This window comes from Oncorhynchus tshawytscha, linkage group LG05, assembly GCF_018296145.1.
Source record: "Oncorhynchus tshawytscha isolate Ot180627B linkage group LG05, Otsh_v2.0, whole genome shotgun sequence".
Classification (NCBI taxonomy): domain Eukaryota; kingdom Metazoa; phylum Chordata; class Actinopteri; order Salmoniformes; family Salmonidae; genus Oncorhynchus; species Oncorhynchus tshawytscha.
The window spans coordinates 18,288,623-18,307,001 of record NC_056433.1 but is presented as its reverse complement, the minus strand read 5'-3'; positions in this window follow the sequence as shown (position 1 = coordinate 18,307,001).

Genomic DNA, 18,379 nt, shown 5'->3' with positions numbered 1-18,379 from the left:
TCCTGTCCCCTTAGCAGAAAAACACCCCCAAAGCAAAATGTTTCCACCTCCATGTTTGACGGTGGGGATGGTGTTCTTGGGGTCATAGGCAGCATTCCTCCTCCTCCTCCAAACACGGCGAGTTGAGTTGATGCCAAAGAGCTCCATTTTGGTCTCATCTGACCACAACACTTTCACCCACTTGTACTCTGAATCATTCAGATGTTCATTGACAAACTTCAGACGGGCGTGTATATGTGCTTTCTTGAGCAGGGGGACCTTGCGGGCGCTTCAGGATATCAGTCCTTCACGGCGTAGTGTGTTACCAATTGTTTTTTTGGTGACTATGGTCCCAGCTGCCTTGAGATCATTGACAAGATCCTCCCGTGTAGTTCTGGGCTGATTCCTCACCGTTCTCATGATCATTGCAAGTCCACGAGGTGAGATCTTACATGGAGCCCCAGGCCGAGGGAGATTGACAGTTCTTTTGTGTTTCTTCTATTTGCGAATAATCGCATCAACTGTTATCACATTCTCACCAAGCTGCTTGGCGGTGGTCTTGTAGCCCATTCCAGCCTTGTGTAGGTCTACAATCTTGTCCCTGACATCCTTGGAGAGTTATTTGGTCTTGGCCATGGTGGAGAGTTTGGAATCTGATTGATTGATTGCTTCTGTGGACAGGTGTCTTTTATACAGGTAACAAACTGAGATTAGTGTGCTCCTAATCTCTGCCCGTTACTTGTATAAAAGACACCTGGGAGCCAGAAATCTTTCTGATTGAGAGGTGGTCAAATACTTATTTCCCTCATAAAAATGCAAATCAATTTATAACATTTGTGACATGCGTTTTTCTGGATTTTGTTGTTGTTATTCTGTCTCTCACTGTCCAAATAAACCTACCATTAAAATTATAGACTGATCATGTCTTTGTCAGTGGGCAAACGTACAAAATCAGCAGGGGATCAAATACTTTTCCCCCCTCACTGTATGTATATAGGGCAGCAGCCTCTAATGTGCTAGTGATGGCTATTTAACAGTCTGATGGCATTGACATAGAAGCTGTTTTTCAGTCTTTCCGTCCCAGCTTTGATACACCTGTACTGACCTCGCCTTCTGGATGATAGAAGGGTGAACAGGCAGTGGCTCGGGTGGATGTTGTCCATGATGATCGTTTTGCCCTTCCTGTGACATCTGGTGCTGTAGGTGTCCTGGAGGGTAGGCAGTTTGCCCCCGGTGATGCGTTGGGCAGACCGCATCACCCTCTGGAGAGCCCTGCAGTTGTGGGCGGTGCAGTTGTTGTACCAGGATGTGATACAGCCCGACAGGATGCTCTCAATGGTGCATCTGCAAAAGTTGGTGAGGGTTTTAGATGCCACGCCAAATTTCTTCAGCCTCCTGAGGTTGAAGAGGCGCTGTTGCACCCTCTTCACCACACGGTCTGTGTGGGTGGACCATTTCAGTTTGTCAGTGATGTGTATGCCGAGGAACTTGAATCTTTCCACCTTCTCCACTGCGGTCCCGTCGATGTGGATAGGGGGGTGCTCCCTCTGCTGTTTCCTGAAATTCACGATCAGCTCTTTTGCTTTGTTTACGTTGAGTGAAAGATTATTTTTCTGGCACCACTTTCCCAGGGCCCTCACCTCCTCCCTGTAGGCTGTCTCGTCATTGTTGGTAATCAGGCCTACTACTGTTGTGTTGTCTGCAATCTTGATGATTCAGTTGGAGGCGTGCGTGGCCACGCAGTCATGGGTAAACAGGGAGTACAGGAGTGGACTGAGCACGCACCCTTGTGGGGCCCCTGTGTTGAGTATCAGCGAAGTGGAAGTGTTGTTTCCTACCTTCACCATCTGGGGGTGGCCCGTCAGGAAGTCCAGGACCCAGTTACAAAGGGTGGTGTTCAGACCCAGGAGCCCGAGCTTCATGATGAGCTTGGAGGGTACTTCTGTATGCTGTTGAATGCTGAGCTATAGTCAATGAACAGCATTCTTACATAGGTATTCCTCTTGTCCAGATAGGGCAGTGTGCAGTGCGATGGCGATTGGATCGTCTGTGGATCTATGGGACGGTAAGCAAATTATTATCACCCCATCATGTCAATGGTTCTACACAAATGCATGTCAAAGCCAATTCATTACAGTAAGTGAGAAAATATGATTGAGATTCTCATAAACATGATAGGAAATTAACAAATCTGTGTTTTCAGAAGGAAACATTATGCAGCCCAGTGTCGAGAGTGTTGTTTCGGCCTCCTGCCCAAAACATCCAGTTTTCATAATGCTTTGTTTTTCCATTCAGCCAATTGCCCCTCTAAAGAGGCTGAGGCACCGAGCGGAGCGGGAGGAACAGAGGGAGGATGAGACACTAAATGTTTTGATTATTCTTTGAGCCCAGGGGATGGATGGATGGGAAACAGCCTGGCCCTCCACAGATGGTGCCCCCTGTTAGCCCTCATCGTCCGTCTGCCCTGGGCAGCCCTGCCATGCCATGCTCTGCTACTGGGGACAAGTTCTGCACAGCCTCGCCCTCTCCCCCAGCCTCAGCGCACCCACCCACGACCAAACCTCTCCTCCCTCACTCCATTTGGACTAGAGCCCCATTTGCTTCCAGTGACCCTCCTAATTGGTGTGTTGGCTGTCAAACACTGATAGCAGACAGAAGCCTCAGGTCCCTATCAGCCAGCCAGAAGATTAGGCCCACGCTGCATGGGGATGATGATTTATACATGCAGTGGGGACTATTAAATAGCCCAGTTAAATACCAGGCCCAACACATTCACAGTTGCAGAATGGCTTCCTGTCTGTCCAAATTAAGACTGCAATGTGTGGCAATAGAAATATTAGCATTCTATTTTGAAGAGGACTTAATCAGTCATAGAGCAATACAATGCAGACATATACTGTATCATATAAAATCAAATTGAATTTGTCACATGCTTAGTAAACAACAGGTGTATACTAACAGTTAAATGTTTAGTTAAGGGTCATTTTCCAACAATGCAGATTAAAAGATAACGATAAAACATTAAAATTGTTATAAATGAAATAGTGACACAAGGAACAAATACAGTGGGAGAACCAGTTCCAAGTCGATGTGGAGGGGTGTTTGTATCATCAAAGATACATATAAAGATGGTTGTAATGTAAACTCTAAAATGTTATTTCAGGACAAAGTTAACTGATATTGTCCTTACAGTTATAAATGCTCATAAATGCTGTGAATGTGAACCAGAGCCTTAGCATTCTGCAATATGTGTTTTGCATCTAGTTGGCTAAGCCCCAGCTCTACTCTTTATGTACTTAGAAAAGCATCAGCCCAAGCAATGTCCCTGCATCGGGGGGACATTTACGTTTAAACGCCTTTAACTAAAATATATGAATTTAATTAAAAATGGAAATCTTGCGAGGATTAGATGGGGAGGGTTGGGTGGAGGGCTTCTCTGTGCAATGTGAGCTCAGGCAGAACACACAAAATGGTGTCAGTGCTGTTAATTGCCGCCAAGTCCCTGTCCAACACTGTGGCTCTCTGTAGCCTCTCTGCTCCCATGGACTAATCTGCACACAGTGTTAACACAGTGTTAATGCTGTGGTTTCTACAACGAGGCAAACTACACTATGAGAAAAATATTTAAAAATTCCTAGTGGTGTCGATTAATACGTTGTATAAAGTCTGGTGATACATGATGCATATGTCATTTTGTACTTTGCACTTTAGGCTTGGAAATCCTTCCTCTTGGAGATAAAACAGTTGAGCATCGAAAAGAGAAAGTGTGTGGGCCACATGAGGCAATATGGACTTTTGTCAAATGGGCTAATCGTGCAAGCACACAGAAATATTGCTTTCACATTTTAATGATATTGCTGTGGTCTCTTTCGCTCACTCTCACACAAATGCACGTGTACACACAACCTGAATTTGATCAAATAACTTTTTTCTACACAGTGATGTGTCAATAGAAGTAGGTGATTTCTAGTTAGTTCTGCTTTGCACTACCCCTTTGGGTGCCATTTCCCCACAATTTTGTGTTCACTGTGAAATGACTCCCTATTGCCTTGCACAGAAGGCCCAGGAAGTTAGGATATCATCATGTGTCTGTACTAAGTAATGTGGGCCAAAGGAAAACAGATGTGGGTGCCGTCACATTACCTTGCTGGTTGTAAACGCATGAGGAGGCCACTTGTCTGAGCGGGAACCAATGCAATTTTGAGAAAGTCAAATGATTCATCTCAGGCAATCACGCCATTTGTCTGTGTCAGAGTTTATTCGATGCTCCCAAACAATTTGCCTAGCCCCCCAACCCCTGTCTCCTGGCCTATAAGGCCGAATCAATCAAGCTTCCCCATGCAGGAAAGTGCCGAAATAAAGAGACAATGAAGTGGAATGAGGAAAAGCAGGATTGATAGCATGAGAGGGATTTGTGACAGGTTGTGAAGAATCTAATCTCACCCACCAGCCGGCTCTCTCTCTGTCGAGACGTTTGGTTTCCGAGTGCATAAGAATGGGACTTGACTGGAAGTCTATGGCAAGAGCGGACGAAACAAACGGCGGTTTTAATTGGCTGATCATTCAGTCCATCACCATCTAGCATAACCCTTGGAACCTCCCCGCTGGATTTCCAAGTGCAAGCAGCGCAAGTGATTAATGCTAAACAAGGAAATGAGTTTGGGAAATCTGAAAGCGTGTATCATGGAAATAGTTTCACATATAAACTTTATATGCCCGAACTCAGAATCAATTGGGCTTCCCAAAAATAACATGTTCACTGTGATATAACATTTATTTTGATTGGCTATTTTCTGAATTGTTTTATGTCCCATCTAATACAGCTGTAGCAGGTTCTCTCTCTCTACCGCCTCAATTTTAATCCACGCCCCTCAAGACCCACTTTGCTTCACAGTGTTTTCAGGCTCTATATGTGGTAGCAATTGAGCCTGAGGACAAGGTTATGAAGAGTCTCATGTGCTACAGCTTGGTGGAGAAATACACACTTTAGGTTACACCGCTGAATAAGAACTATGCAGAGAAGTGGAGTAAAAAAAATGTTTTATTCCATGTTCAGTGCTTATGGAATGATTGAATTCTTTCATTTGCTGAACAATTGTCCATCTTTCTTTCACTGTGTTACAAACAGCAGCACTGCAAGGTAGGCTTCTAGTCTCTCTCTTCAAATTAAGGCTAGAGGTTTCAGAAACTTGAGGGTCACACAAAAGGAGAGTAAAATTACTTGATAAATTCTCACAAAATGTGAATCAGTCTTTCATTAACCTTGCTTGTCCAACCTGTTTACAGGCTGATTGTAAATATCCAAGAGAGATTGCTTCATGAAAATGCTGTCATCTTACTCTCTCCGGAAAAAAACTCAACAATACTGTTCAGGTCCCTATACATACATGAGGATAGCTTGACAGGTAGCGAGAATACATTCCAACCCTATGCTTGCTTACAGCTGCACTAGGGTCGGACAGACTTCCTGTTTAGCTTATGACACCTCAGAGCCGGCGCGGGATGGGTCTGAAAACATACCTCAATCCAGGGATGAGAAATTGTGTTGTACTCCTTTGTCCCATTATGCCAACTGTTAAACCGAGAAGATGGAATGACTGCAAAAAAACTAGCAGTTGTTTAATCTTCAATTATTTCTTTTTTTGCAAGACGTTGTGATATGTTACGTCATCCAATTTGTATGCATTTGTACAAACAGGTAAGACTTATGATACTATAGAGTAAATGCTATAATTTGTATGATATTGTACAATGTCTATTATATTCATAATGTAACCTAATATAACTTAACATGCAGAATCATACTAAATGGAGTGGCACAGATTTACATACAGAATCATAGAAATTGCCCTGAGATCACGTTCCTGTGCCATGTCCAGCACCAATCTAGCAAATAAAAAGCAAGAGGACGTCCAAGTCGAAGGGCGTTATCCTTTTATTCAAAGTGAGAAGAGTTTCTCGTGGTCAGATTAGAATATCCGAGTGCTTTCTTGGCCAGGTTTGTCAATGATCATGGCAGTCCTTGAACACCATTTGATAGACTTGGACATCTGTGTCATTGTCAGAGAGTACTTGGCAAGGCTGATGCTTTATTGTCCAGGGCTGGAGAGGGACATTTCTGGCTTTTGTTTAGGTCTCTTATATCTGTAAGAAACACTTACTGTTGACCAATATCCGTTAAGTTCATTTGCCGAATGGAAGAGAAGTTGATTACAGGTCCATGGACATTTAGAGGATCATTCTAGAAGATTCAAGGGGTTCGAAATTCCATTCACTGGTTGCATGCTTGTACTGTTTTTCCTTACTCCCCCAGAAAGAAGATAAAAAACAGTACTTTAAACTAGACAGTATGTCACAAAAAAATGGAATTGGTCCAAGACCATCAGTATAGTAGGGGAGTAGACAGAGTGAGGTTTTCACCATGTAAACCTTTGTTTCAGTCTGTTAGTCTCTCTCTCCCTGCTAATGGACCTCTATCTGTGGGACTCTTCCTCCGCTGGTCTCATCCAGCTAGCAGCAGACAGCTCCTTAATGTGAGCCTCTGACAAAATGAATCAACCATATGGTCACACAGCAGGATTCTGGGTGATTTCACCCCCTTTGCTGTCATCACTCAGAATGAGAATGAAGCCTTGCTACGAGGAGAAGAAAGTTCACATTATTGTCCTATAACACACCACTTAATGACTTAACACTACTCTAACACCACTCTAATAACAGCTAAAGTACTACTGTACAGTAACTTCAACTTATACACTGAGTGGACAAAACATTAGGAACTCTTTCCAGGACATAGACTTACCAGGTGAATCCAGGTGAAAGCAATGATCCCTTATTGAGTTCACTTGTTTAATCCACTTCAATGATTTTCGAAGAAGGGGAGGAAACAGGTTAAATAACAATTTTTAAGCCTAGAGATAAATGAGACATGGATTGTGTGTGTGCCATTCAAAGACAAAATATTTATGTGCCTTTGAACGGGGTATGTGCCAGGTGCACCGATTTGAACACTGCTGTGTTTTTCATGCGCAACAGTTTCCCATGTGTATCGGGAATGGTCCACAACCCAAAGGACATCCAGTCAACTTGACACAACTGTGAGAAGCAGTGGAGTTAACATGGGCCAGCATTCCTGTGGAAGCTTTCAACACCTTGTAGAGTCCATGCCCCAATGAATTGAGGGTGTTCTGAGGGCAAAAGGGGGTGCAACTCAATAGGAAGGTGTTCCTAATGTTTTGTACACTCAGTGTACATTTATAAATATGAGTTACTTCATAAGAATAGAATGCAAATACTTTATTGGAAGGGCTTTTTTCCAAGGCCTTTTCAGTGTGTAGCTTATGAAGATGAATATTCAAACAGTACCTGTAATGTTGGACTCGGGGGTCATTTCCCTCTTTGTCTGATGGTTCAGGACAAGTAGCCTGATAATGTGTTGTGTAATCAGAGATGCTACTGTCTCCTCAGTGCTCAGGGCAGCTTCAGCAGTGAAGAGTCATCTCTATAGCCATGGCTCTCTTTTAGGGGTCCGCTGGGGTCTGCTGGCCGATGGTTGGAGCAGGTGGCCATGGTAAAACACAGAGCTAATAGCTTGACACGGTGAGAGCAGCACCTGGGTAGGTGTTACTGAGACTCTGGAGAAATAACACTTTACAGCAGAACCCCAATGACATCTGCCTCATTTCCAAGATGGCGTAACAGTCAGACGTCTTTGTCCTGTCGTGTCCCTTGGATATATATTTTTACATCTTTTAAAAATATATAAATAACGGACCAATTTTTTTCTCTCTTTATTCCTACTGCAAACTCTGAACCTTTTCATCTGGATCTTCGCAACTAGCTAACCGCAATCCCGGGTGACTACTCCTGGCTAGCTTTTCCATCCCAGAGCAAGCACCAATTAGCCTGAAGCTAGCCCGGGTAGGGTTCCTGTGCAAGTACCGGAACCCCGCCGATTCTCTACGACTGAAATACCGACATAATCTGCCCGAGGATTCCTACAGGCCCCTCAGGCGCGACGTCCGTTGAAGGCCCATTCTGCTAACCGCGGCCTGCTAGCTACCTAGAGCTACTTGGAACCCTACTAATCCACGACTGGTCTATTGACGTCACCGCATGAAGAGGCAAAAACAGACTTACCTCCATCGCAACGTCCCCCAAAGGCCCTTCTGCTAACTTGTTAGGTTAAATAAAGGTGAAATAAAATGTGATTTAAAAAAAAAAAACTAATGTCACCATAAGGCATTTTTTTTTCTTTAGGATGAGACAAAAAAAAAATCCTGAATAAAAAATGCATGACACGAACTGTTAAATGGGTTTATATAATTCCAATTAACATGCATATATATTATTTAATTGAGGAAATTAGGTATTGGAGCGGATGTTCTGAATGTTTAAACAGAGAGAGAGAGAGAGAGAGAGGGAGAGAGAGAATGGGAGGGAGGAGAGAGAGAGAGAGAGAGAGAATGGGAGGGAGAGAGAGAGAGAGAGAGAGAGAGAGAATGGGAGGGGAGAGAGAGAGAGAGAGAGAGAGAATGGGAGGAGAGAGAGAGAGAATGGGAGGGAGAGAGAGAGAGAGAGAGAGAGAGAATGGGAGAGAGAGAGAGAGGGAGAGAGAGAATGGGAGGGAGAGAGAGAATGGGAGGGAGAGAGAGAGAGAGAGAGAGAGAGGAATCCTGTGAGACGTCAGAACAAATACTCAGATTAAACACTGGTTTCGTAAAGAGGAGTATTCTATGCCATATCTATCGATATATTCATTTGAATCTTAAAGAATTGTTGAAAAAGCATACATGTGACTCAGCATAGCTGATTAGTTTAGTGGTTTAGCTCTGGTGCCTCAATGTGGGCCTACAGTACAGGGGGGTCTGTGTTATGTTATGTCAATCAAAGAATGAAGAAGCTCTACATGTTAAATAGATAACCCAGTAGATGAGGTTTCTAGACAGATCCCTGTTTCCCACCTGCAGAACACAGATGCTCGGCGGACACTCAATCTTCATTTGCATCCTTTGATAATATTGCCTATTCTCCTGAGTGCACATTTGATGTGGTTCCAGATGTTCATATTCCAGCCATGCCAGCGTGATGGGAGCTAAAGAAAGCTGTCACTGTCCCAGGCAGGTTACGTGCCAAATGGCATCTTAATCTGATCGTGGCCAATAGGGCTCTGGTCAAAAGTAATGCACTATAAAGGGAATAGGGTGCAATTTGGGACTCACACGCCTGGCTGCTCTGTCCTGTCCTGCTCTGTCCAGTCCTGCTCTGTCCTGTCCTGTGTGATGACCTTGATCCTGCAAAAGCAGCAGCTGCCCTGGTCCTCTCAGGACCCAGCCACTCACAACCAGAGGAGTGAGAGAGAGAGAAAAAAGAGATCCCTAATGGCAGGTCAGAACCACAGTGGCCTGGCTAACACTGCTAATGAAGGCTACCACATGGCCAGGCAGTGTCCTCTTCCCTTCCCACGGCTGTCTGCCGGCCACCGCCACCAGGTATTTATCATCGGCCACCAATCGAGGCGTGATTAAAATATGGTGGTGGGGCCCCGGGATAGGAATGATGGATGGCCCTCCTACCCCGAACCTCCAGAGTCCCAGACTACGTTCCAAGTGGCAACCTATTCCCTTTTTAGTTCACTACTTTTGACCAGGGCCTTTTCCCTATTTAGTGCACTACTTCTGACCAGGGCCCTATGGGCAATTATGCCTGGCAGGATCAATATGACCAGGCAGGGCCAGCCAGGGAGAAGTCCATCCATCATGTCAGCCACCCACACACTCATGATGTCCCTTTTGGAGCTGGCCCTGACTGTGAACCTGGCCTGACCCACCACACATGTAATTACACTCAGTCTCTCTTGGACTCCACCTCTTCCACTCACATGACATTTCTATTTTGAAGACAACAGAGGTCGCTATTGTTGTTGTGAGTTGTTGATTGTCCATCTGGTAAATAAAGTAAATGTAACTGATTAAGGGGAATTGTCTGTCTGATGAGAGGGAATTATAATCATGTGCATGCTTGAGAATTGGTGGTTGTCTGTCATGATCTAGTTCTGCTCTGCCTCATCTGACTATGATCTATAAGGTAACATGAAATAGCATACATTTACAAGGACGACAGAGGTTGGAGTTTCTCTTAACTTTCTGTAGTGCCTTGTGAGAATCAGTGGTGTTCTGGTTTAAATTCATGCCTGACTTGATCAAATAAGGTGTATCTGCAAGACTATATCAGACTAGATGTGGACCACCACCATCACTTTCAGAGTACACAAAGGATCAAAGGAGGACTGACATGATTGTGAAACATAATTGGTTAATAAGCCCCCCCCCCCCACCCATTTATGTCAACAGCACCTCTGATCTCATCTAGATTGCTACCTGAGATTGGAAATTATTTTGTTAAAAAAGGATGCAAGATGGCCATTCATGTCCGAATCCAATTTCGACACGACACAACCTTGACTAATGCAAGCTAATTTAATTGACAGGGTGTTCTTTTTTTATCCCTTCAAAAACATCCCTTTTCCAGGTCGGCAGTAAAACATAAGAAAATGCTATACCTCCTGTGTACTATCTGCTTATTATTTACAGAAGATTAGTCCATTTCTATGGTGAAACACTCCTGGAAACACTCCTTCATTTTGGCCGGCACGTTAGGGGCTCTGAAAAATAGCCTTCCCGTGCCTTTTTTTCCTGTGATAAGGAAAGGCCAGCATTTGGATGGTGACAGAGTGAGTCTGATTGTCTCTCCTCCCTGGGCATTTTCCTCAGACGCACAGTGACATTTGCAGATAAGACTTTAAGTGATTGATTGATCTGCAGAAAAAATGGCAGAGTGTGATTTCTGAGAGAATTAATCAGGGAGTTAACTACATGGAGCAGACAAACAAGCAAGGTTTGGCTCTTGATGCTGAGGAGGTGGCTGTTGACTCCTCCTGGGGGTTACACTGCATCTTTCGAATATGTTAATTGAAAGAGTTTCATTTGATAACTCGCAAAAATATTTTTTTGTTTAAACGATCAAAGAGATTATTTTGCATAGCTAAATCTACTATGTATTAAAATCCTACGAGCAACCATTGCAACTCTGGCCTAATTTGAATCCCAATTGTTTATATTCATGTTCCTTTTAAAAGCAAACAACAAACAAAAGATTTCCAACGATGATAAAAAGTATATTACACCATGAAAGGGGATACTGTTTTGTTGTCTCTCAAATTGATTTTTTGATATGGGGGCCTCATATCAAAACCACGTACTGTAAGTCATAGAGCTTAATTAGACTCTGTATTGAATGGCGTTCCAAATGCCTTCTATATCACTTCTCAATACTGTTACTCTGTCAAAGTCAATCATAGATGCCTGCAGACAGAGAGGAGGGGAGAGGATAGAAGAGGTGAGGATGAGGGGAAAGGAGATGCACACAGAGTTAAATCCGAGTTTGTCTCTGTGAATAAGGGAATTAACTCTGGACACATAAATATGTTGGGGGAAGAAGAATTACCCATCCCATTCTAAGGAGCCCGTCATCTCACAATCCTCTTTCTCTCTGCAAACAAGAGCAATTCATTTTAATAATTCTCCCTAAACCTGTCTCATCCACTTGTTCTCCCTTTGAGGAGCAATCACCCCTTGTCTGCTTGTAATTTATGACCACAGTCAAATCCACCATGGTTCTACGGGGATGCCTAGGAAGACCTACTTTGTGTTATTGTGAAATGTTATGGTAAATGGGGAAAAGTACACTTTTAATTGGAACAGACAGGTAGTTTCCGAGGTGGATCTCCATCCCAGTGCCTTTTTTCAGACACTGAAAAGAAGATTGATTATTGTGCGTTGCTCACTTGTGCATCTTCGATAAATCATATCCCAAATATGCAAATAGTTTATCATTCTGAACAGTTTTAGAAGACTGCATAGTTCCATGGATGCCGTGGCGCCTAGTGGCAGTCTTGGTAGTTCACTCCTGCAAAATCTGTCACGCCCTGGCAATAGAGAGGCTTTTTATTCTCTATTATGGTTAGGCCAGGTTGTGACTAGGTTGGGCGTTCTATGCTCTTTTTTCTATGTTTTTGTATTTCTTTGTTTGTGGCCTGGTATGGTTCCCAATCAGAGGCAGCTGTCAATCATTGTCTCTGATTGAGAACCATACTTAGGCAGCCTGTTTTCCCACTATGGGTGGTGGGTGTTTATTTTCTGTTTAGTGTGTGTTGCACCTGACGGAGCTGTTTTGGTTGTACCTTTTGTTACGGTGTATTTAGTGTTCAGTTATATTTAATAAAATGCCGAACACGTACCATGCTGCACCTTGGTCCTCACCTTCTTCCACCAATGGTCATTACAAAATTATACTTCATTATTTGTTTTAAGTGTTTGTAATGTGTATTGTTTTTTTTATTGTTTTTTTGATAGTTTTTTAAATCATCGTTAAATTAGCTATCATATTTGGCTACATCTCCATTTCTCCAATACACTAGCTAATTGTTTGGATTAAAATATACCAGCCTAGCTACAGTAGATCTTCCTAGATCCTCATCTCATCTATTGGACCAAAGGCTGGACCAAAAGATTCAGAAATGGCAGCAACCTACATTCATTATTCAGAAGGATTCTTCAGCAGTTTCACAGATTAACCCTTTTACGGCACTCAAGAAAAGCAACGTTCAATACGGGATCCTTGTTAGGAAAATTATGTTCTCAAAGTTCTCGATGTTTTGGGTCACCTGCTGGGATCCGATCCATTGTCCTGGATGGTGGACCAAACAGAGTCATATTCCTAGTCATAATGTTGTCAAGTTGACGTTGCTCTTATATCCAATAGTTCCTCCCAGCTGTATGTAATAAGACTTAAGATTTCCTGGGGTAACAGTGTAAGTAATAAAAATATAAAAATACAAAATACTGCACAGTTTCCTAAGAACACGAAGCGAGGCGGCCATCTCTGTCGGCGCCGGATGTGGACCTCTGGTTGGACGACTGGTCCGGCCGACTGGTCCCATCTGACCAGCTGACTGGACTTATCTGGCAGGTCGACTGTTACCTATCTGGCTGACCGGTAATAGGCATCTGGGTGGCTGGACCTAACTATCTGGCATGGCACGACCTAGCAATCTGGCCGGAAAGAGCTAAGTGGACCTAGCTATCTGGCTGGCCGGACCTAGCTATCTGGCCGACCGGCCGTACTTAGCTATCGGGCCGGCCGGACATAGCTATCGGGCCGGCCAGACATAGCTATCGGGCCGGCCAACTTGACCTAGCTATCTGGCCGGTTGGTAGCTGGTCCTATCTGGCCGGCCGGCCGACTTGGGGAATAGTTAAAGGAGAGAGGAGGGGGGATGAATGAGCCAATTGGAAGCTGGGGATGATTAGGTGTGGCATGATGGTATGAGGGCCAGATTGGGAATTTAGCCAGGACCGGACCGGACGGCCAGATAGCTAGGTCCGGCCTGCCAGATAGGTAGGTCCGGCAGGCCGTCCAGACAGCTAGGTCATATCTGTCCGACTGGGCCCGTCTAGTGGGCAGACCTGTCCCATCCGGCCTGCCAACAGGTCCTAGCTGGTCGACTGATCCTATCTGGCAGGCCGAGTGATACTATCAGGCCGGCCGTCCGACTGGTATCATCTGGCCATCCGACTGGGAGCATCTGGCCGGCCGACTGGGAGCATCTGGCCGGCCGACTGGGAGCATCTGGCCGGCCGACTGGGAGCATCTGGCCGGCCGACTGGGAGCATCTGGCCGGCCGGCTGGTAGCATCTGGCCAGCCGACTGGACCAATCTGGAAGACAGAATGGTCCTATCTGGCCGACTGGGCCCATCTAGCGGGTAGACCGGTCCCATCCGGCCTGCCAACAGGACCTATCTGGCCAGATAGCCAGGACCGGTTGGACGACCAGATAGCTAGGTCCGGTCTGCCAGATATGTACGTCCAGGCCGGCCAGAGAGCTCGGTCGGGCCGCAACACATGGACCATATTGCTAGGTCCAGACGACCAGCAAGATAGCTAGGTCCAGCATACCAATCTGGCCAACCGGACACCTAGAATAGCAGATAACTGGTTGGTTAGATAGAACCGGCCTTCTGTCTGGCAGGCCTGACCTAGGTGTCTGGCCGGCAGGACCTTTATATATACAGTGGGGAGGAGAAGTATTTGATACACTTCAACTGTGAGAGACGGAATCTAAAACAAAAATCCAGAAAATCACATTGTATGATTTTTAAGTAATTCATTTGCATTTTATTGCATGACATAAGTATTTGATCACCTACCAACCATTAAGAATTCTGGCTCTCACAGAACTGTTTTTCTTTAAGAAGCGCTCCTGTTCTCCACTCATTACCTGTATTAACTGCACCTGTTTGAATTTGTTACCTGTATAAAAGACACCTGTCCACACACTCAATCAAACAGACTCCAACCTCTCCACAATGGCCAAGACCAGAGAGCTGTGTAAGGACATCGGGGATAAAATCATAGACCTGCACAAGGCTGGGATGGGCTACAGGACAATAGGCAAGCAGCTTCGTGAGAAGGCAACAACTGTTGGCGCAATTATTAGAAAATGGAAGAAGTTCAAGATGACGATCAATCACCCTCGGTCTGGGGCTCAATGCAAGGACTCACCTCCTGGGGCATCAATGATCATGAGGAAGGTGAGGGATCAGCCCAGAACTACACGGCAGGATCTGGTCAATGACCTGAAGAGAGCTGGGGCCACAGTCTCAAAGAAAACCATTAGTAACACACTACGCCGTCATGGATTAAAATCCTGCAGCGCACGCAAGGTCCCCCTGCTCAAGCCAGCGCATGTCCAGGCCCGTCTGAAGTTTGCCAATGACCATCTGGATGATCCAGAGGCGGAATGGGAGAAGGTCATGTGGTCTGATGAGACAAAAATATATATTTTTGGTCTAAACTCCACTCGCCGTGTTTGGAGGAAGAATGATGAGTACAACCCCAAGAACACCATCCCAACCGTGAAGCATGGAGGTGGAAACATTCTTTGGGGATGCTTTTCTGCAAAGGGGACAGGACGACTGCACCGTATTGAGAGGAGGATGGCTGGGGCCATGTATCGCGAGATCTTGGCCAACAACCTCCTTCCCTCAGTAAGAGCATTGAAGATGGGTCGTGGCTGGGTCTTCCAGCATGACAACGACTCGAAACACACAGCCAGGGCAACTAAGGAGTGGCTCCGTAAGAAGCATCTCAAGGTCCTGGAGTGGCCTAGCCAGTCTCCAGACCTGAACCCAATAGAAAATCTTTGGAGGGAGCTAAAAGTCTGTATTGCCTAGCGACAGCCCCGAACCCTGAAGGATCTGGAGAAGGTCTGTATGGAGGAGTGGGCCAAAATCCCTGCTGCAGTGTGTGCAAACCTGGTCAAGAACTACATAAAACGTATGAACTCTAATTGCAAATGAAGGTTTCTGTACCAAATATTAAGTTCTGCTTTTCTGGTATATCAAATACTTATGTCATGCAATAAAATGCAAATGAATTACTTAAAAATCATACAATGTGATTTTCTGGATTTTTGTTTTAGATTCCGTCTCTCACAGTTGGAAGTGTACCTATGATAAAAATTACAGACCTCTACATGGTTTGTAAGCAGGAAAACCTGCAAAATCAGCAGTATATCAAATACTTGTTCTCCCCACTGTGTGTGTGTGTGTATATATATATACACACATACACACAATAGAAGTTGGAAGTTTACATACACTTAGTCATTATAACTCGTTTTTCAACCACTCCACACATTTCTTGTTAACAAACTATAGTTTTGGCAAGTCGGTTAGGACATCTACTTTGTGTCATTTTTCCAACAATTGTTTACAGACAGATTATTTCTGTCACGCCCTGGTCTTAGTATTTTGTGTTTTCTATATTTATTTGGTCAGGCCAGGGTGTGACATGGGTTTATTTTGTGTTGTGTTTATATATGGGGTTTTTCGTAGGTTTTGGGATTGTGGCTTAGTGGGGTGTTCTAGCAAAGTCTATGGTTGCCTGAGGCGGTTCTCAATCAGAGGCAGGTGATTCTCGTTGTCTCTGATTGGGAACCATATTTAGGCAGCCATATTCTTTGAGTGTTTTGTGGGTGATTGTTCCTGTCTCAGTGTTTTGTATTTCACCAGATAGGCTGTATAGGTTTTCACGTTCCATTTGTTGTTTTGTATTTTTGTGTTTATTCGTTTATTAAACATGTATCTAACTTACCACGCTGCATTTTGGTCCGACTTTCTTTCGACGGAAGAAAACCGTAACAATTTCGCTTCTAATTCACGGTATCTCAATTCCAGTGGGTCAGAAGTTTACATAAACTAAGTTAACTGTGCCTTGTAAAATTCCAGAAAATTATGTAATGGCTTTAGGATCTTCTGATAGGCTAATTGACATAATTTGCGTAAATTGGAGGTGTACCTGTGGATGTATTGCAAGGCCTAAATTCAAACTCAGTGCCTCTTTGCTTGACATCATAGGAAAATCAAAAGAAATAAGCCAAGATCTCAGAAAAAAATTGTAGACCTCCACAAGTCTGGTTCATCCTTGGGAGCAATTTCCAAACACCTGAAGGTACCACGTTCATCTGTACAAACAATAGTACGCATGTATGAACACCATGGGACCATGCAGCCGTCATACCGCTCAGGAAGGAGACGCATTCTGTCTCCTAAAGATGAATGTACTTTGGTGCAAAAAGTGCAAATCAATCCCAGAACAACAGCAACAGCTTGTGAAGATGCTGGAGGAAACAGGCACAAAAGTATCAATATCCACAGTAAAACGAGTCCTATAATCGACAACCTGAAAGGTAGCTCAGCAAGGAAAAAGCTACTGCTCTAAAACCACCATAAAAAAAGCCAGACTACAGTTTGCAACTGCATATGGGGACAAAGATCTTACTTTTTGGAGAAGTGTCCTCTGATCTGATGAAACAAAAGTAGAACTGTTTGGCCATAATGACCATCATTATGTTTGGAGGAAAAAGGAGGAGGCTTGCAAGCCGAAGAACACCATCCCAACCGTGAAGCACTGGGGTGGCAGCATCATGTTGTGGGGGTGCTTTGCTGCAGGAGGGACTGGTGCACTTCACAAAATAGATGGCGTCATGAGGCGGGAAAATATGTGGATATATTGAAGCAACATCAAGACATCAGTGAGGAAGTTAAAGCTTGGTCGCAAATGGGTCTTCCAAACGGACAACGACCCCAAGCATACTTCCAACGTTGTGGCAAAATGGCTTAAGAACAACAAAGTCAAGGATTGGAGTGGCCATCACAAAGCCCTGACATCAATCCCATAGAAAACGTGTGGGCAGAACTGAAAAAGCGTGTGTGAGCAAGGAGGCCCACAAACCTGACTCAGTTACACCAGCTCTGTCAGGAGGAAGGGGCCAAAATTCACCCAACTTATTGTGGGGAACTTGTGGAAGGCTACCCGAAACGTTTGACCCAAGTTAAAAAATGTAAAGGCAATGCTACCAAATACTAAGTGAGTGTATGTAAACTTCTGACCCACTGGGAATGTGATGAAAGAAATGAAAGCTGAAATTAATCTCTACTATTATTCTGACATTTCACATTCTTAAAATAAAATGGTGATCCTAACTGAACTAAGACAGGGATTTTTACTAGGATTAAATGTCAGGAATTGTGAAAAACTGAGTTTAAATGTAGCTGGCTATTGTGTATGTAAACTTCTGACTTCAACTGTATATACAGTGGGGCAAAAAAGTATTTAGTCAGCCACCAATTGTGCAAGTTCTCCCACTTAAAAAGATAAGAGGCCTGTAATTTTCATCATAGGTACACTTCAACTATGACAGACAAAATGAGAAAGAAAAAAATCCAGAAAATCACATTGTAGGATTTTTTATTTATTTATTTGCAAATGATGGTGGAAAATAAGTAAGTATTTGGTCAATAACAAAAGTTTATCTCGATACTTTGTTATATATCCTTTTTTGGCAATGACAGAGGTCAAACATTTTCTGTAAGTCTTCACAAGGTTTTCACACACTGTTGTTGGTATTTTGGCCCATTCCTCCATGCAGATCTCCTCTAGAGCAGTGATGTTTTGGGGCTGTTGCTGGGCAACACGGACTTTCAACTCCCTCCAAAGATTATCTATGGGGTTGAGATCTGGAGACTGGCTAGGCCACTCCAGGACCTTGAAATGCTTCTTACGAAGCCACTCCTTCGTTGCCCTTGTGGTGTGTTTGGGATCATTGTCATGCTGAAAGACCCAGCCACATTTCATCTTCAATGCCCTTGCTGATGGAAGGAGGTTTTCACTCAAAATCTCACGATTTTTGCTCACCGTTCTTGTGATCATTTTGACCCCACGGGGTGAGATCTTGCGTGGAGCCCCAGATCGAGGGAGATTATCAGTGGTCTTGTA